The sequence below is a fragment of the Panulirus ornatus genome, chromosome 12 (assembly GCF_036320965.1).
Source record: "Panulirus ornatus isolate Po-2019 chromosome 12, ASM3632096v1, whole genome shotgun sequence".
In the NCBI taxonomy this organism is placed as follows: Eukaryota; Metazoa; Arthropoda; class Malacostraca; order Decapoda; family Palinuridae; genus Panulirus; species Panulirus ornatus.
Window position 1 is genome coordinate 7188101 of NC_092235.1, and position 20716 is coordinate 7208816.

At 40.4% G+C, this 20716-nt stretch overlaps 2 non-coding genes across 2 annotated transcripts; both read right to left on the minus strand.

Moving 5' to 3' along the window:
- Positions 1 to 9433: 9433 nt before the first annotated feature.
- Positions 9434 to 9524, minus strand: TRNAY-GUA (transfer RNA tyrosine (anticodon GUA)). The gene is given in 2 exon segments: positions 9434 to 9469; positions 9488 to 9524. It is a non-coding gene; the product is annotated as a tRNA-Tyr (tRNA).
- An 8036-nt stretch (positions 9525 to 17560) lies between these two features.
- Positions 17561 to 17651, minus strand: TRNAY-GUA (transfer RNA tyrosine (anticodon GUA)). The gene is given in 2 exon segments: positions 17561 to 17596; positions 17615 to 17651. It is a non-coding gene; the product is annotated as a tRNA-Tyr (tRNA).
- Between the last annotated feature and the right edge of the window lie 3065 nt (positions 17652 to 20716).

The window sequence follows — 20716 nt, forward strand, 5'->3', positions numbered from 1 at the left end:
GTTTGAGAATGTTTAATGTGTTGAGTTAGTGGAACTACATCCACAAAGCAGGTGCTACCAACTTCTCTTGTTGTGATCTAATATCCCTTCTCTCTTTGCCACCGCCATTCCATGCGATCCCCAGTAGCAGACCAATTTAATGTTGGTATTTTTCTGCCGTACATTTATGCTACAGGGTGAGGTTAGGTGAGATTTGTATTTCTCTTTCTTTTTTATTTTTGCACTAATATTTCATGTTTTATAGTACTTGAATTATTAATTGGCTTTTCTGATCACATAAACACTTTTAATGGTACTGGTATATTTGACATTATTGACATCAATAATGACAATTTCATTATCTGCCATTACTATTTGACAGTTTAAGTCCTCATTAAGCGTGCAATAATTAGATATATGTTTATGGTCATGTATTTCGCACGCTCGTACATTTTGCAATTAATCCCTCTAGATATTGATGCATTACGGAAGGTCACTTATTTCGCTTGACACCGGTTACGCCGAAGCAATGAAATCTTTGTATTATGTAAAAGTTAATTAAAAATTACAAACTACGGCCATAATGTTCCAATAATTTCCTCCAAAGAAGCTTTACATATAATACTTCGAGTTATTTGTTCACATTCCTTTTTCCTTTATTTTGATGGACTTCTGTGTGGTATTAGTTATTCTGATGGACTTCTGTGTGGTATTAGTTATTCTGATGGACTTCTGTGTGGTATTAGTTATTCTGATGGACTTCTGTGTGGTATTAGTTTATTCTGATGGACTTCTGTGTGGTATTAGGTTATTCTGATAGACTTCTGTGTGGTATTAGGTTATTCTGATGGACTTCTGTGTGGTATTAGGTTATTCTGATGGACTTCTGTGTGGTATTAGGTTATTCTGATGGACTTCTGTGTGGTATTAGGTTATTCTGATGGACTTCTGTGTGGTATTAGGTTATTCTGATGGACTTCTGTGTGGTATTAGGTTATTCTGATGGACTTCTGTGTGGTATTAGGTTATTCTGATGGACTTCTGTGTGGTATTAGGTTACTCTGATGGACTTCTGTGTGGTATTAGGTTATTCTGATGGACTTCTGTGTGGTATTAGGTTATTCTGATGGACTTCTGTGTGGTATTGAATCTTTCTAGAAAGTACAGAAATTTACTTGTGCGTGTATTACAGAAGTTACTGCAATTTAAAACACAACGTAAGCAAACGGATAGTATCATTAATATTTTGGTATGACAGAAAACTTACTTTGGAGCCAACAAACATATGGCAGTGTTAACTAACCATTTCAGTAATATAAATACATCCGTTGTACATTTGCCACATACATAGTAGTAGTGTATGTGGTCTTAGAATTATCTTTAACACCTGAAGAAGATGGTAAAGTTGTTTTGGGTGGTGGATGCAACTTGCGTTGATGACCTTAATGGCCCTGGCACTTGATAGACCTTAATGACCTTCGCAGTTGATATACCTAAAGTCCAGACAACCAACCAACCGTTGGGCTGAATTCAAGCCACCGGCTTATGAATATCTTGTTTTAGCCTCCAACTTCAGGCCATCGCTATACCAAAAAGGCGTAAATGGATATTTATCTGTATTCATGGAGATGCTGTTCTAGTGATAAGCCAAAAGAGCGAGCAAGAATTTAAACTCTTCCTGACATATAATGGAGGATTTTTAAAGTGTGCGGCAGTAAAAGCAAAGATGTCTTTTCTGAGAGAGGTTCTCTCGGTGCATTCTCAGACAATTTTCAGGTACAGATTGAAAACAATTTTGTTTTAAATATTACCACTATGATTCAGGATTATTTGACGAGTGGCAGGGAAAGGGGGGGCGGTGGTGGTTAGTTATAATTTCATTACATATTGAATAAGAATTAATATATTTTATTAAATTACTAATACATGTCGACCTTCTCCAGAACAATGAAAATGGCAACTAGATCATAAATCAGTGTTGTGTGGTGTAGTGGCTAGGGGACGAGGCCTCACCCGCGAGACCCAAGAAGAATATATGATCACATTTGGCTTGTGGACATTTTGTGATGGCAAGGAGACACAAAATACCAAGTGTAAACTGACAACCGATTTTTATGTCAAATGAATATCTGATTAGCTACCTTCAATCAACTATTTTTTTCATAATGATTTCTCTTTCATAGTCCGACATTACCCTCTTTATTGTATGATTGTAATATGTGATGATGTGATTGTTTCACAAAAGTGCACATGGGAGCTTATCATGTTGCTTTTCCCCGTGGACTCATATATATTTATATATATATATATATATATATATATATATATATATATATATATATATATATATATATATATATATATATATATATATATATGTATATATATTTCTTTTTTTTTTTTTTTTCTTTTTTGCTTTGTCGCTGTCTCCCGCGTTTGCGAGGTATCGCAAGGAAACAGACGAAAGAAATGGCCCAACCCACCCCCATACACATGTATATACATACGTCCACACACGCAAATATACCTACCTACACAGCTTTCCATGGTTTACCCCAGACGCTTCACATGCCCTGATTCAATCCACTGACAGCACGTCAACCCCGGTATACCACACCGATCCAATTCACTCTATTCCTTGCCCTCCTTTCACCCTCCTGCATGTTAAGGCCCCGATCACACAAAATCTTTTTCACTCCATCTTTCCACCTCCAATTTGGTCTCCCACTTCTCCTCGTTCCCTCCACCTCCGACTCATATATCCTCTTGGTCAATCTTTCCTCACTCATTCTCTCCATGTGCCCAAACCATTTCAAAACACCCTCTTCTGCTCTCTCAACCACGCTCTTTTTATTTCCACACATCTCTCTTACCCTTACGTTACTTACTCGATCAAACCACCTCACACCACACATTGTCCTCAAACATCTCATTTCCAGCACATCCATCCTCCTGCGCACAACTCTATCCATAGCCCACGCCTGGCAACCATACAACATTGTTGGAACCACTATTCCTTCAAACATGCACATTTTTGCTTTCCGAGATAATGTTCTCGACTTCCACACATTCTTCAAGGCTCCCAGGATTTTCGCCCCCTCCCCCACCCTATGATCCACTTCCGCTTCCATGGTTCCATCCGCTGCCAGATCCACTCCCAGATATCTAAAACACTTTACTTCCTCCAGTTTTTCTCCATTCAAACTTACCTCCCAATTCACTTGACCCTCAATCCTATTGTACCTTGCTCTTATTCACATTTACTCTTAACTTTCTTCTTTCACACACTTTACCAAACTCAGTCACCAGCTTCTGCAGTTTCTCACATGAATCAGCCACCAGCGCTGTATCATCAGCGAACAACAACTGACTCACTTCCCAAGCTCTCTCATCCCCAACAGACTTCATACTTGCCCCTCTTTCCAAAACTCTTGCATTCACCTCCCTAACAACCCCATCCATAAACAAATTAAACAACCATGGAGACATCACACACCCCTGCCGCAAACCTACATTCACTGAGAACCAATCACTTTCCTCTCTTCCTACACGTACACATGCCTTACATCCTCGATAAAAACTTTTCACTGCTTCTAACAACTTGCCTCCCACACCATATATTCTTAAAACCTTCCGCAAAGCATCTCTATCAACTCTATCATATGCCTTCTCCAGATCCATAAATGCTACATACAAATCCATTTGCTTTTCTAAGTATTTCTCACATACATTCTTCAAAGCAAACACCTGATCCACACATCCTCTACCACTTCTGAAACCACACTGCTCTTCCCCAATCTGATGCTCTGTACATTCCTTCACCCTCTCAATCAATACCCTCCCATATAATTTACCAGGAATACTCAACAAACTTATACCTCTGTAATTTGAGCACTCACTCTTATCCCCTTTGCCTTTGCACAATGGCACTATGCACGCATTCCACCAATCCTCAGGCACCTCACCATGAGTCATACATACATTAAATGACCTTACCAACCAGTCAATAATACAGTCACCCCTTTTTTAATAAATTCCACTGCAATACCATCCAAACCTGCTGCCTTGCCGGTTCTATCTTCCGCAAAGCTTTTACTACCTCTTCTCTGTTTACCAAATCATTTTCCCTAACCCTCTCACTTTGCACACCACCTCGACCAAAACACCCTATATCTGCCACTCTATCATCAAACACATTCAACAAACCTTCGAAATACTCACTCCATCTCCTTCTCACATCACCACTACTTGTTATCACCTCCCCATTTGCGCCCTTCACTGAAGTTCCCATTTGCTCCCTTGTCTTACGCACTTTATTTACCTCCTTCCAGAACATCTTTTTATTCTCCCTAAAATTTAATGATACTCTCTCACCCCAACTCTCATTTGCCCTCTTTTTCACCTCTTGCACCTTTCTCTTGACCTCCTGTTTCATTGTTTTATACATCTCCCACTCAATTGCATTTTTTCCCTGCAAAAATCGTCCAAATGCCTCTCTCTTCTCTTTCACTAATAATCTTACTTCTTCATCTCACCACTCACTACCCTTTCTAATCAACCCACCTCCCACTCTTCTCATGCCACAAGCATCTTTTGCGCAATCCATCACTGATTCCCTAAATACATCCCATTCGTCCCCCACTCCCCTTACTTCCATTGTTCTCACCTTTTTCCATTCTGTACTCAGTCTCTCCTGGTACTTCCTCACACAAGTCTCCTTCCCAAGCTCACTTACTCTCACCACCCTCTTCACCCCAACACTCACTCTTCTTTTCTGAAAACCCATACAAATCCTCACCTTTGCCTCCACAAGATAATGATCAGACATCCCTCCAGTTGCACCTCTCAGCACATTAACATCCAAACGTCTCTCTTTCGCGCGCCTTTTAATCAACTTGTAATCCAATAACGCTCTCTGGCCATCTCTCCTACTTACATATGTATGCTTATGTATATCTCGCTTTTTAAACCAGGTATTCCCAATCACCAGTCCTTTTTCAGCACAAAAATCTACAAGCTCTTCACCATTTCCATTTACAACACTGAACACCCCATGTATACCAATTATTCCCTCAACTGCCACATTACTCACCTTTTCATTCAAATCACCCATCACTATAACCCGGTCTCGTGCATCAAAACCACTAACACACTCATTCAGCTGCTCCCAAAACACTTGCCTCTCATGATCTTTCTTCTCATGCCCAGGTGCATATGCACCAATAATCACCCATCTCTCTCCATCAACTTTCAGTTTTACGCATATTAATCGAGAATTTACTTTCTTACATTCTATCACATACTCCCACAACTCCTGTTTCAGGAGTACTGCTACTCCTTCCCTTGCTCTTGTCCTCTCACTAACCCCTGACTTTACTCCCAAGACATTCCCAAACCACTCTTCCCCTTTACCCTTGAGCTTCGTTTCACTCAGAGCCAAAACATATATATATATATATATATATATATATATATATATATATATATTTTTTTTTTTTTTTTCCAAAAGAAGGAACAGAGAATTGGGCCAGGTGAGGGTATTCCCTCAAAGGCCCAGTCCTCTGTTCTTAACGCTACCTCGCTAATGCGGGAAATGGCGAATAGTTTGAAAGAAAGAAAAGATATATATATATATATATATATATATATATATATATATATATATATATATATATATATATATATATATATATATATATATATGTATATATATACATATATATATATATATATATATATATATATATATATATATATATATATATATATATATATATATATATATATATATATATATATATATATATATATATATATATATATATATATCACTACTCCTGAAACAGGAACGGTGGGAGTATGTGATAGAGTGTAAGAAAGTAAACTCTAGATTGATATGGGTAAAACTGAAAGTTGTTGGAGAGAGATGGGTGATTATTGGTGCATATGTACGTGGACATGAGAAGAAAGAGCATGAGAGGCAAGTGTTTTGGGAGCAGCTGAGTGACTGTGTTAGTAGTTTTCATGCACAAGACCGTTTTATAGTGATAGGTGATTTGAATGAAAAGGTGAGTAATGTGGCAGTTGATGGAACAATTGGTATACATGGGGTGTTCAGTGTTGTAAATGGAAATGGTGAAGAGCTTGTAGATTTATGTGCTGAAAAGGAACTGGTGATTGGGAATACCTGGTTTAAAAAGAGAAATATACATAAGTATACGTATGTAAGTAGGAGTGATGGCCAGAGAGCGTTATTGGATTACAAGTTGATTAAAAGGCGCGCGAAAGAGAGACGTTTGGATGTTAATGTGCTGAGAGGTGCAAGTGGAGGGATGTCTTATCATTATCTTGTGGAGGCAAAGGTGAAGATTTGTAGAGGTTTTCAGAAAAGACGAGAGAATGTTGGGGTGAAGAGAGTGGTGAGAGTAAGTGAGCTTGGGAAGGAGACTTGTGTGAGGAAGTACCAGGAGAGACTGAGTACAGAATGGAAAAAGGTGAGAACAAAGGACGTAAGGGGAGTGGGGGAGGAATGGGATGTATTTAGGAAAGCAGTGATGGCTTGTGCAAAAGATTCTTGTGGCATGAGAAGCGTGGGAGGTGGGCAGATTAGAAAGGGTAGTGAGTGGTGGGATGAATAAGTAAGATTATCAGTGAAAGAGAAGAGAGAGGCATTTGGGCGATCTTTGCAGGGAAATAATGCAAATGAGTGGGAGATGTATAAAAGAAAGAGGCAGGAGGTCAAGAGAAAGGTGCAAGAGGTGAAAAAGAAGGCAAATGAGAGTTGGGGTGAGAGAGTATCATTAAATTTTAGGGAGAATAAAAAGATGTTTTGGAAGGAGGTAAATAAAGTGCGTAAGACAAGGGAACAAATGGGAACTTCAGTGAAAGGGTCTAATGGGGAGGTGATAACAAGCAGTGGTGATGTGAGGAGATGGAGTGAGTATTTTGAAGGTTTGTTGAATGTGTATGATGATAGAGTGGCAGATATAGGGTGTTTTGGTCGAGGTGGTGTGCAAAGTGAGAGGGTTAGGGAGAATGACTTGGTAAACAGAGAAGAGGTAGTAAAAGCTTTCCGGAAGATGAAAGCCGGCAAGGCAGCGGGTTTGAATGGCATTGCAGTGGAATTTATTAAAAAAGAGGGTGACTGTATTGTTGACTGGTTGGGAAGGTTATTTCATATATGTATGATTCATGGTGAGGTGCGTGAGGATTGGCGGAATGCTTGCATAGTGCCATTGTACAAAGGCAAAGGGGACAAAGGTGAGTGCTCAAATTACAGAGGTATAAGTTTGTTGAGTATTCCTGGTAAATTATATGGGAGGGTATTGATTGAGAGGGTGAAGGCATGTACAGAGCATCAGATTGGGGAAGAGCAGTGTGGTTTCAGAAGTAGCAGAGGATGTGTGGATCAGGTGTTTGCTTTGAAGAAAATATGTGAGAAATATTTAGAAAAGCAAATGGATTTGTATGTAGCATTTATGGATCTGGAGAAGGCATATGATAGAGTTGATAGAGATGCTCTGTGGAATGTATGAAGAATATATGGTGTGGGAGGCAAGTTGTTAGAAGCAGTGAAAAGTTTTTATCGAGGATGTAAGGCATGTGTACGTGTAGGAAGAGAGGAAAGTGATTGGTTCTCAGTGAATGTAGGTTTGCGGCAGGGGGTGTGTGATGTCTCCATGGTTGTTTGATTTGTTTATGGATGGGGTTGTTAGGGAGGTGAATGCAAGGGTTTTGGAAAGAGGGGCAAGTATGCAGTCTGTTGTGGATGAGAGAGCTTGGGAAGTGAGTCAGTTGTTGTTCGCTGATGATACAGCGCTGTTGGCTGATTCATGTGAGAAACTGCAGAAGCTGATGACTGAGTTTGTTAAATTGTGTGAAAGAAGAAAGTTGAGAGTAAATGTGAATAAGAGCAAGGTTATTAGGTACAGTAGGGTTGAAGGACAAGTCAACTGGGAGGTAAGTTAGAATGGAGAAAAACTGGAGGAAGTGAAGTGTTTTAAATATCTGGGAGTGGTTTTGGCAGCGGATGGAACAATGGAAGCAGAAGTTAATCATAGGGTGGGGAGAAGGGGCGAAAATTCTGTGAGCCTTGAAGAATGTGTGGAAGCCGAGAACATTATTTCGGAAAGCAAAAATGGGTTTGTTTGAAGGAATAGTGGTTCCAATAATGTTGTATGGTTGCGAGGCGTGGGCTATGGATAGAGTTGTGCCCAGGAGGGTGAATGTGCTTGAAATGAGATATTTGAGGACAATATGTGGTGTTAGGTGGTTTGATCGAGTAAGTAATAATAGGGTAAGAGAGATGTGTGGTAACAAAAAGAGTGTAGTTGAGAGAGCAGAAGAGGGTGTTTTGAAATGGTTTGGTCGCATGGAGAGAATGAGTGAGGAAAGATTGACAAAGAGGATATATGTGTCAGAGGTGGAGGGAATGAGGAGAAGTGGAAGACCAAATTGGAGGTGGAAAGATGGAGTGAAAAAGACTTTGAGTGATCGGGGCCTGAACATGCAGGAGGGTGAAAGGCGTGGAAGGAATAGAGTGAATTGGAACGATGTGGTTTGCCGGGGTCGACGTGCTGTCAAGGATTGAATCAGGGCATGTGAAGCGTCTGGGGTAAACCATGGAAAGTTCTGTGGGTCCTGGATGTGGAAAGGGAGCTGTGGTTTCGGTGAATTGTTACATGACAGCTAGAGACTGAGTGTGAACGAATGGTGCCTTTGTTGTCTTCCTAGCGCTACCTCGCGCACATAAGGGGGGAGGGGGTTGTTATTTCATGTGTGGCGGGGTGGCGATAGGAATGAATAAAGGCAGACAGTATGAATTATGTACATGTGTATATATTTATATGTCTGTGTGTGTACATAGAATATATACGTTGAGATTTATAGGTATGTATATTTGCGTGTGTGGATGTGTATGTATGTACATGTGTATGTGAGTGGGTTGGGCCATTCTTTCGTCTGTTTCCTTGCGCTACCTCGCTAACGCGGGAGACAGCGACAAAGCAAAATGATAATAATAAAACATATATATATATATATATATATATATATATATATATATATATATATATATATATATATATATATATATATATACAAAGAGAGAGAGAGAGAGAGAGAGAGAGAGAGAGAGAGAGAGAGAGAGAGAGAGAGAGAGAGAGAGAGAGAGAGAGAGAGAGAGAGAGAGAGAGAGAGAGAGTCACTGAAGCTTATTGTTGAGATTTGTCGTGATTTTCCCACTTTGAGTTGTGTAGAATGTGAAATTTATTCATCTTTATATGTGTATACTGATAGTGCTTTTGTATTAAATGTAGCAAAAAAGTTTTGCCAAAGTTAAAGGTTAACGGATAATGGAGGATCCAGAGAGTCGTTAGCAGTAATAGGAACGTGTACATAACCTCACAGAAAATTAATCCTTGGCTGTGACAACAGTTGTGTCATGAATAGTATATCCTTCGAGCCAGATTCGAACCAGCGACCTATGGATGTCTGTTTAAGATTCCAACTACAGTCCACCGCTCTACCAACTGAGCTATCGAAGGATGAGGAAAGTAGAGCAGTTTGTACGAAAATATTTTTGGAAACTGTCGATTTTGTGTTGTTGAGTTAGGAGTGGTGGGAGGATTTTTAAGGTGCCGGGTGGCTTTTAATGGAAGAATTATCGTGTGTGGGGCTTCTCGTGTTTTGCTCGATGAGCGTTTCACACGTAAACTCCCTTACTTCTTTATTGCTTTGATATTTCGTATTTCTGTCCTGATGCATAACACTTAAATTCATGGACTTGCCTCGTTTTCGACAACGTCTTCGCAAGTATAAATCTAGTCCCATCCTTAGCACCAGAATGACTCGACATCAAGCATTATTCATTAAGTTCCAAAGCCAATCTTTTGTCTCTCAATTGTTGAACCTCCGATACACCTGGTCTTCACCGAGCGTCGCTTTCTGAGCGTCGAGAATGTTAATAGCTGATCGAAGAGGCCGGAAATGGCGTTCTTTCTTTTTATTACGGTTGCCTGTGTTCACTATCAGTCACATCGTAACTCCAGTAAGGATTAACACTGTTTTCCTGTGATCGAGGCCAATGTCTGAGATGATGATATTCCAGATCTTCGTGTGACACTAAGTCCACACTTCTGACATAGGATCTGGGGGGTTTTGAATATTTGGCTGTTTCACTTAATACATGAAAATCTATCAAGTAGTTTCTTGTCTTCCGGTGCTCTGTGGTAATAATTTCAGTATTCATGATTTTTTTGTTAATAATAGATTCGTTTGTATTTGTGGTCATAGCTAAAAGACGGGTTAAGCCGCGCGTGGAAGCACCACTGTTCCTGTGACGGACGAGACGGGAGTAATTACTTTGCTTTCAGTGTATGGCGTCTGATGTGTGAGAGGCAGTTTTCCCACAGGCTAGTAACACTTGACTCATTTAAAAGAATTTTCAACCCTTCCTGTGTATGGTACATATCTTTACCACTTGTCTATGACTCATACATACTACTACAAGTTTTGATGTTTATGGCTCTAACAGCGAAGATTCTTGTGTGAAAGAGGCAACCCAGCTGCATAATCTCTTTTAAAACCAAATGATATAAAGAAAATAATAAAGATGATTTCGTCAATATCAAGTTGTAGGGTTGTAGGGATGGAAGTAACAAAGACTATACAGACAAGAAGAGGGATGATACACTTGTGGAGAAAATTGGTCGTTACGCTAAAGAATGGAGTAGTTAGCATTCCGGCTACTTCGTTGTTAAGATGAAAACAAATGATAGTTTGTAGCTGTCACCAGCTGTAAGCCCTGTGGCTATTACCAGCTGTAAGCCCTGTAGCTGTCACCAGCTGTAAGCCCTACTTACGCAAGTTCATGTGCGTAGCAGAACGTCTGCACGTGTGCAGAGCATTCCACTGTAATCTATGCATGAAGCATGAAGATTTGTAGCTGCATTTACATGCTCTAAACTTATCATCGTAGTTTGACAGAAAAAAACTTCGTTTACAGGTTTGTAGGTGAGTGTTCTCATGAGATGTCGGCGTTGATGACTTCCATGTTATGGTATTATCTGAGGTGGGGCAGTTCCCTTAACCAAACACGTCATGCAACCAATTGTCCTGGGCTGTCAAAAGTCATAATGATCTCATTGTAGCTGTACTACTCCTTTTTCTTCTTTACCCACTTTTGGCACTTTCATCCCAACTTATTCGTACATATATGAGATTATCACTTATTTCTCTGAAGTTCTCGATGCATTGCTGGACATTTTGTCGTCACCCCTGAGTCAGTCTGTAGATACATCATTTGCTGAAAGAATAACTCAAGATTTGTTCACGAGATGAACTTCCTACCTAAATATGTGACGTTCACCCATACTCTAAAATGCTTTGTCTGTATATGGCTAGACAATTAATAGTTTAAAACTAAGCTCATATTTACACCATAGGTACTCTGTTGGTTGACTTAACTGGTTAGATTTGGGGGCACTTCGCTGCACAAATTTAGCGACTTGAATAGAAAACATTTTTTGGCAGGTGCTATCGGGGTCTGATATATGCTTTGTGCACTTTTTTTCTCTGTTAGTATGGTGAGCTCTTGATATGACCAGTCTGATTGGCCATTATGACTGGTGTATATGTGTATTTCTCCCTGATATTCTGCTGTGGTTGTAATTCATCTGAGGTTATCAGGTCTAATCTGCATATTCCTGACGTCTAGAAAAATACAGTGAAGTGTATAATGTAACGGTGATGTGAAATGACACTGGATTTTGGTGATGTATTCCAGCCTCCATGACGCACTGTCGGGCTGGGTACACATCTATGAATAGCACTGTCTTGTGTCTTTTGGCTGATATTATATTTGTACAGTCTGTTGTAAAGCTGAGGGAGTCGAACGGTGTGATTCGTCCACAGATTATCTACTGACGAGATTTTTTTTCCCCACGTAATATTTAGTCGTAGTCGTGTTTATCTTAAAAGAAACTGCCTAAGCTTCCAGTAGGCATATTAATACTAAAATAACTTATATCAATTATTCATATTCGCCATTTCTCGCATTAACGAAGTAGCGTTAAGAACAGAGGACTAGGCCTCAGAGGGAATATCATCACTTGGCCACAGGGTCAATTTACGTTTGAGGAAAGGAACCTGGATGTTTTGGCTCTGAGTTAAACGAAGCTCAAGGGTAAAGGGAAGAATGGTTTGGGAATGTCTCGAAAGTAAAGTCAGGGGTTGGTGAGAGGACAGGAGCATAGGAAGGTATAGCACTACTCCTGAAGCAGTTGTGGGAGTATGTGATAGAGTGTAAGAAAGTAAACTTTAGATTGATATGTGTAAAAATGAAAGTAGATGGAGAGAGGCGGGTGATTATTGGTGCCTATGCACCTGGCCATGAAAAGAAAGATCATGAGAGGCAAGTGTTTTAGGAGTAGCTAAGTGAGTGTGTTAGCAGCTTTGATGCACGAGACCGGGTTATAGTTATGGGTGATTTGAATGCAAAGGTGACTAAAGTGACGGCTGAGGGAATAATTGGTGTACATGGAGTGTTCAGTGTTGTAAATGGAAATGGTGGAGAGCTTTTAGATTTGTGTGCTGAGATAAGGCTGTTGATTGGGAATACCTGGTTTAAAAAGAAAGATATACATAAGTATGCGTATTTAAGTAGGAGAGATGGCCAGAGAGCGTTACTGGATTACGTGTTATTTGATAGGCGCGTGAAAGATAAACTTTTGAATGTTAATGTGCTGAGAGGGGTAACTGGAGGGATGTCTGTTCATTATCTTGTGGAGGCGAAGGTGAAGATATGTAGAGGATTTCAGAAAAGAAGAGAGAATGTTGGGGTGAAAAGAGTGATGAGAGTAAGTGAGCTTGGAAAGGAGACTTGTGTAAGAAGGTATCAGGAGAGATTCAGTGCAGAATGGAAAAAGGTGAGAGCAAATGACGTAAGGGGAGTGGGGAAGAATAGGATGTATTTAGGGAAGCAGTGATGGCTTGCGCAAAAGATGCCTGTGGCATGAGAAAGGTGGGAGGTTGGTAGATATGAAAGAGCAGTGAGTGGTGGGATGAAGAAGTAAGATTGTTAGTGAAAGAGAAGAGAGAGGCATTTGGACGATTTTTGCAGGGAAATAGTGTAAATGATTGGGAAATGTATAAAACAAAGAGGCAAGAGACCAAGAGAAAATGTGCAAGAGGTGAAAAAGAGTGCAAATGAGAGTTGGTGTGAGAGAGTATCATCAAATTTTAGGGAGAATAAAAAGATGTTTTGGAAGGATGTAAACAAAGTGCGTAAGACAAGTAGGAGAAAAGTGAGAGGGAGGTGGAGTGAGTATTTTGAAGGTTTGTTGAATGTGTTTGAAGATAAAAAGTGAGATATAGGGTGTTTAGGTCGAGGTGGTGTGCGAAGTGAGAGGGTCAGGGAGAATGATTTGGTAAACAGAGAAGACTCAGTGAAAGTTTTGCGGAAGACGAAAGCCGGCAAGGCGGCGGTTTTGGATGGTATTGCTGTGGAATTTATCAAAAAAAGAGTTGACTGTGTTGTTAACTGATTGGTGAGAATATTCAGTATATGTATGGCTTATGGTGAAGTACCTGAGTATTAGCGGAATGCATGTATAGTGCCACTGTACAAAGGCAAAGGGCATAAAGGTAAGTGTGCGAATTACAGATGTATAAGTTTGTTGACTATTCCAGGGAAATTATATGGTAGGGCATTGATTGAGAGGGTCAAGGGATATACAGAACATCAGATTGGAGAGGAGCAGTGTGGTTTCAGAAGTGGTAGAGGATGTGTGGATCAGGTGTTTACTTTGAAGAATGTATGTGAGAAATACTTAGAAAAGCGATGAATTTGTATGTAGCATTTAGGGATCTGGAGAAGGCATATGACAGAGTTGATAGAGATGCTCTGTGGAGTGTATTATGAGTATATGGTGTGGGAGGTAGGTTGCTAGAAGCAGTGAAATGCTTTTATCAAGGAAGCAAGGCATGTGTACGTGTTGGAAGAGAGGAAAGTGATTGGGTAAAACTGAAAGTGATATGGGTAAAACTGAAAGTTGTTGGAGAGAGATGGGTGATTATTGGTGCATATGTACCTGAACATGAGAAGAAAGAGCATGAGAGGCAAGTGTTTTGGGAGCAGCTGAGTGACTGTGTTAGTGGTTTTGATGCACGAGACCGTTTTATAGTGATAGATGATTTGAATGAAAAGGTGAGTAATGTGGCAGTTGAGGGAATAATTGGTATACATGGGGTGTTCAGTGTTGTAAATGGAAATGCTGAAGAGCTTGTAGATTTATGTGCTGAAAAGGAACTGGTGGTTGGGAATACCTGGTTTAAAAAGAGAAATGTACATAAGTATACGTATGTAAGTAGGAGTGATGGCCAGAGAGCGTTATTGGATTACACGTTGATTAAAAGGCGCGCGAAAGAGAGACGTTTGGATGTTAATGTGCTGAGAGGTGCAAGTGGAGGGATGTCTGATCATTATCTTGTGGAGGCAAAGGTGAAGATTTGTAGAGGTTTTCAGAAAAGACGAGAGAATGTTGGGGTGAAGAGAGTGGTGAGAGTAAGTGAGCTTGGGAAGGAGACTTGTGTGAGGAAGTACCAGGAGAGACTGAGTACAGAATGGAAAAAGGTGAGAACAAAGGACGTAAGGGGAGTGGGGGAGGAATGGGATGTATTTAGGAAAGCAGTGATGGCTTGTGCAAAAGATTCTTGTGGCATGAGAAGCGTGGGAGGTGGGCAGATTAGAAAGGGTAGTGAGTGGTGGGATGAATAAGTAAGATTATCAGTGAAAGAGAAGAGAGAGGCATTTGGGCGATCTTTGCAGGGAAATAATGCAAATGAGTGGGAGATGTATAAAAGAGAGAGGCAGGAGGTCAAGAGAAAGGTGCAAGAGGTGAAAAAGAAGGCAAATGAGAGTTGGGGTGAGAGAGTATCATTAAATTTTAGGGAGAATAAAAAGATGCTTTGGAAGGAGGTAAATAAAGTGCGTAAGACAAGGGAACAAATGGGAACTTCAGTGAAAGGGTCTAATGGGGAGGTGATAACAAGCAGTGGTGATGTGAGGAGATGGAGTGAGTATTTTGAAGGTTTGTTGAATGTGTATGATGATAGAGTGGCAGATATAGGGTGTTTTGGTCGAGGTGGTGTGCAAAGTGAGAGGGTTAGGGAGAATGACTTGGTAAACAGAGAAGAGGTAGTAAAAGCTTTCCGGAAGATGAAAGCCGGCAAGGCAGCGGGTTTGAATGGCATTGCAGTGGAATTTATTAAAAAAGAGGGTGACTGTATTGTTGACTGGTTGGGAAGGCTATTTAATATATGTATGATTCATGGTGAGGTGCGTGAGGATTGGCGGAATGCTTGCATAGTGCCATTGTACAAAGGCAAAGGGGACAAAGGTGAGTGCTCAAATTACAGAGGTATAAGTTTGTTGAGTATTTCTGGTAAATTATATGGGAGGGTATTGATTGAGAGGGTGAAGGCATGTACAGAGCATCAGATTGGGGAAGAGCAGTGTGGTTTCAGAAGTAGCAGAGGATGTGTGGATCAGGTGTTTGCTTTGAAGAAAATATGTGAGAAATATTTAGAAAAGCAAATGGATTTATATGTAGCATTTATGGATCTGGAGAAGGCATATGATAGAGTTGATAGAGATGCTCTGTGGAATGTATGAAGAATATATGGTGTGGGAGGCAAGTTGTTAGAAGCAGTGAAAAGTTTTTATCGAGGATGTAAGGCATGTGTACGTGTAGGAAGAGAGGAAAGTGATTGGTTCTCAGTGAATGTAGGATTGCGGCATGGGTGTGTGATGTCTCCATGGTTGTTTAATTTGTTTATGGATGGGGTTGTCAGGGAGGTGAATGCAAGAGTTTTGGAAAGAGGGGCAAGTATGAAGTCTGTTGGGGATGAGAGAGCTTGGGAAGTGAGTCAGTTGTTGTTCGCTGATGATACAGCGCTGGTGGCTGATTCATGTGAGAACTACAGAAGCTGGTGACTGAGTTTGGTAAAGTGTGTGAAAGAAGAAAGTTAAGAGTAAATGTGAATAAGAGCAAGGTAATTAGGTACAGTAGGGTTGAGGGTCAAGTCAATTGGGAGGTAAGTTTGAATGGAGAAAAACTGGAGGAAGTAAAGTGTTTTAGATATCTGGGAGTGGTTTTGGCAGCGGATGGAAGAATGGAAGCAGAAGTTAATCATAGGGTGGGGGGAAGGGGCGAAAATTCTGTGAGCCTTGAAGAATGTGTGGAAGCCGAGAACATTATTTCGGAAAGCAAAAATGGGTTTGTTTGAAGGAATAGTGGTTCCAATAATGTTGTATGGTTGCGAGGCGTGGGCTATGGATAGAGTTGTGCCCAGGAGGGTGAATGTGCTTGAAATGAGATATTTGAGGACAATATGTGGTGTTAGGTGGTTTGATCGAGTAAGTAATAATAGGGTAAGAGAGATGTGTGGTAACAAAAAGAGTGTAGTTGAGAGAGCAGAAGAGGGTGTTTTGAAATGGTTTGGTCGCATGGAGAGAATGAGTGAGGAAAGATTGACAAAGAGGATATATGTGTCAGAGGTGGAGGGAATGAGGAGAAGTGGAAGACCAAATTGGAGGTGGAAAGATGGAGTGAAAAAGACTTTGAGTGATCGGGGCCTGAACATGCAGGAGGGTGAAAGGCGTGGAAGGAATAGAGTGAATTGGAACGATGTGGTTTGCCGGGGTCGACGTGCTGTCAAGGATTGAATCAGGGCATGTGAAGCGTCTGGGGTAAACCATGGAAAGTTCTGTGGGTCCTGGATGTGGAAAGGGAGCTGTGGTTTCGGTGAATTGTTACATGACAGCTAGAGACTGAGTGTGAACGAATGGTGCCTTTGTTGTCTTCCTAGCGCTACCTCGCGCACATAAGGGGGGAGGGGGTTGTTATTTCATGTGTGGCGGGGTGGCGATAGGAATGAATAAAGGCAGACAGTATGAATTATGTACATGTGTATATATTTATATGTCTGTGTGTGTACATAGAATATATACGTTGAGATTTATAGGTATGTATATTTGCGTGTGTGGATGTGTATGTATGTACATGTGTATGTGAGTGGGTTGGGCCATTCTTTCGTCTGTTTCCTTGCGCTACCTCGCTAACGCGGGAGACAGCGACAAAGCAAAATGATAATAATAAAACATATATATATATATATATATATATATATATATATATATATATATATATATATATATATATATATATATATATATATATACAAAGAGAGAGAGAGAGAGAGAGAGAGAGAGAGAGAGAGAGAGAGAGAGAGAGAGAGAGAGAGAGAGAGAGAGAGAGAGAGAGAGAGAGTCACTGAAGCTTATTGTTGAGATTTTCACATTTTTCCCACTTTGAGTTGTGTAGAATGTGAAATTTATTCATCTTTATATGTGTATACTGATAGTGCTTTTGTATTAAATGTAGCAAAAAAGTTTTGCCAAAGTTAAAGGTTAACGGATAATGGAGGATCCAGAGAGTCGTTAGCAGTAATAGGAACGTGTACATAACCTCACAGAAAATTAATCCTTGGCTGTGACAACAGTTGTGTCATGAATAGTATATCCTTCGAGCCAGATTCGAACCAGCGACCTATGGATGTCTGTTTAAGATTCCAACTACAGTCCACCGCTCTACCAACTGAGCTATCGAAGGATGAGGAAAGTAGAGCAGTTTGTACGAAAATATTTTTGGAAACTGTCGATTTTGTGTTGTTGAGTTAGGAGTGGTGGGAGGATTTTTAAGGTGCCGGGTGGCTTTTAATGGAAGAATTATCGTGTGTGGGGCTTCTCGTGTTTTGCTCGATGAGCGTTTCACACGTAAACTCCCTTACTTCTTTATTGCTTTGATATTTCGTATTTCTGTCCTGATGCATAACACTTAAATTCATGGACTTGCCTCGTTTTCGACAACGTCTTCGCAAGTATAAATCTAGTCCCATCCTTAGCACCAGAATGACTCGACATCAAGCATTATTCATTAAGTTCCAAAGCCAATCTTTTGTCTCTCAATTGTTGAACCTCCGATACACCTGGTCTTCACCGAGCGTCGCTTTCTGAGCGTCGAGAATGTTAATAGCTGATCGAAGAGGCCGGAAATGGCGTTCTTTCTTTTTATTACGGTTGCCTGTGTTCACTATCAGTCACATCGTAACTCCAGTAAGGATTAACACTGTTTTCCTGTGATCGAGGCCAATGTCTGAGATGATGATATTCCAGATCTTCGTGTGACACTAAGTCCACACTTCTGACATAGGATCTGGGGGGTTTTGAATATTTGGCTGTTTCACTTAATACATGAAAATCTATCAAGTAGTTTCTTGTCTTCCGGTGCTCTGTGGTAATAATTTCAGTATTCATGATTTTTTTGTTAATAATAGATTCGTTTGTATTTGTGGTCATAGCTAAAAGACGGGTTAAGCCGCGCGTGGAAGCACCCCTGTTCCTGTGACGGACGAGACGGGAGTAATTACTTTGCTTTCAGTGTATGGCGTCTGATGTGTGAGAGGCAGTTTTCCCACAGGCTAGTAACACTTGACTCATTTAAAAGAATTTTCAACCCTTCCTGTGTATGGTACATATCTTTACCACTTGTCTATGACTCATACATACTACTACAAGTTTTGATGTTTATGGCTCTAACAGCGAAGATTCTTGTGTGAAAGAGGCAACCCAGCTGCATAATCTCTTTTAAAACCAAATGATATAAAGAAAATAATAAAGATGATTTCGTCAATATCAAGTTGTAGGGTTGTAGGGATGGAAGTAACAAAGACTATACAGACAAGAAGAGGGATGATACACTTGTGGAGAAAATTGGTCGTTACGCTAAAGAATGGAGTAGTTAGCATTCCGGCTACTTCGTTGTTAAGATGAAAACAAATGATAGTTTGTAGCTGTCACCAGCTGTAAGCCCTGTGGCTATTACCAGCTGTAAGCCCTGTAGCTGTCACCAGCTGTAAGCCCTACTTACGCAAGTTCATGTGCGTAGCAGAACGTCTGCACGTGTGCAGAGCATTCCACTGTAATCTATGCATGAAGCATGAAGATTTGTAGCTGCATTTACATGCTCTAAACTTATCATCGTAGTTTGACAGAAAAAAACTTCGTTTACAGGTTTGTAGGTGAGTGTTCTCATGAGATGTCGGCGTTGATGACTTCCATGTTATGGTATTATCTGAGGTGGGGCAGTTCCCTTAACCAAACACGTCATGCAACCAATTGTCCTGGGCTGTCAAAAGTCATAATGATCTCATTGTAGCTGTACTACTCCTTTTTCTTCTTTACCCACTTTTGGCACTTTCATCCCAACTTATTCGTACATATATGAGATTATCACTTATTTCTCTGAAGTTCTCGATGCATTGCTGGACATTTTGTCGTCACCCCTGAGTCAGTCTGTAGATACATCATTTGCTGAAAGAATAACTCAAGATTTGTTCACGAGATGAACTTCCTACCTAAATATGTGACGTTCACCCATACTCTAAAATGCTTTGTCTGTATATGGCTAGACAATTAATAGTTTAAAACTAAGCTCATATTTACACCATAGGTACTCTGTTGGTTGACTTAACTGGTTAGATTTGGGGGCACTTCGCTGCACAAATTTAGCGACTTGAATAGAAAACATTTTTTGGCAGGTGCTATCGGGGTCTGATATATGCTTTGTGCACTTTTTTTCTCTGTTAGTATGGTGAGCTCTTGATATGACCAGTCTGATTGGCCATTATGACTGGTGTATATGTGTATTTCTCCCTGATATTCTGCTGTGGTTGTAATTCATCTGAGGTTATCAGGTCTAATCTGCATATTCCTGACGTCTAGAAAAATACAGTGAAGTGTATAATGTAACGGTGATGTGAAATGACACTGGATTTTGGTGATGTATTCCAGCCTCCATGACGCACTGTCGGGCTGGGTACACATCTATGAATAGCACTGTCTTGTGTCTTTTGGCTGATATTATATTTGTACAGTCTGTTGTAAAGCTGAGGGAGTCGAACGGTGTGATTCGTCCACAGATTATCTACTGACGAGATTTTTTTTCCCCACGTAATATTTAGTCGTAGTCGTGTTTATCTTAAAAGAAACTGCCTAAGCTTCCAGTAGGCATATTAATACTAAAATAACTTATATCAATTATTCATATTCGCCATTTCTCGCATTAACGAAGTAGCGTTAAGAACAGAGGACTAGGCCTCAGAGGGAATATCATCACTTGGCCACAGGGTCAATTTACGTTTGAGGAAAGGAACCTGGATGTTTTGGCTCTGAGTTAAACGAAGCTCAAGGGTAAAGGGAAGAATGGTTTGGGAATGTCTCGAAAGTAAAGTCAGGGGTTGGTGAGAGGACAGGAGCATAGGAAGGTATAGCACTACTCCTGAAGCAGTTGTGGGAGTATGTGATAGAGTGTAAGAAAGTAAACTTTAGATTGATATGTGTAAAAATGAAAGTAGATGGAGAGAGGCGGGTGATTATTGGTGCCTATGCACCTGGCCATGAAAAGAAAGATCATGAGAGGCAAGTGTTTTAGGAGTAGCTGAGTGAGTGTGTTAGCAGCTTTGATGCACGAGACCGGGTTATAGTTATGGGTGATTTGAATGCAAAGGTGACTAAAGTGACGGCTGAGGGAATAATTGGTGTACATGGAGTGTTCAGTGTTGTAAATGGAAATGGTGGAGAGCTTTTAGATTTGTGTGCTGAGACAAGGCTGTTGAT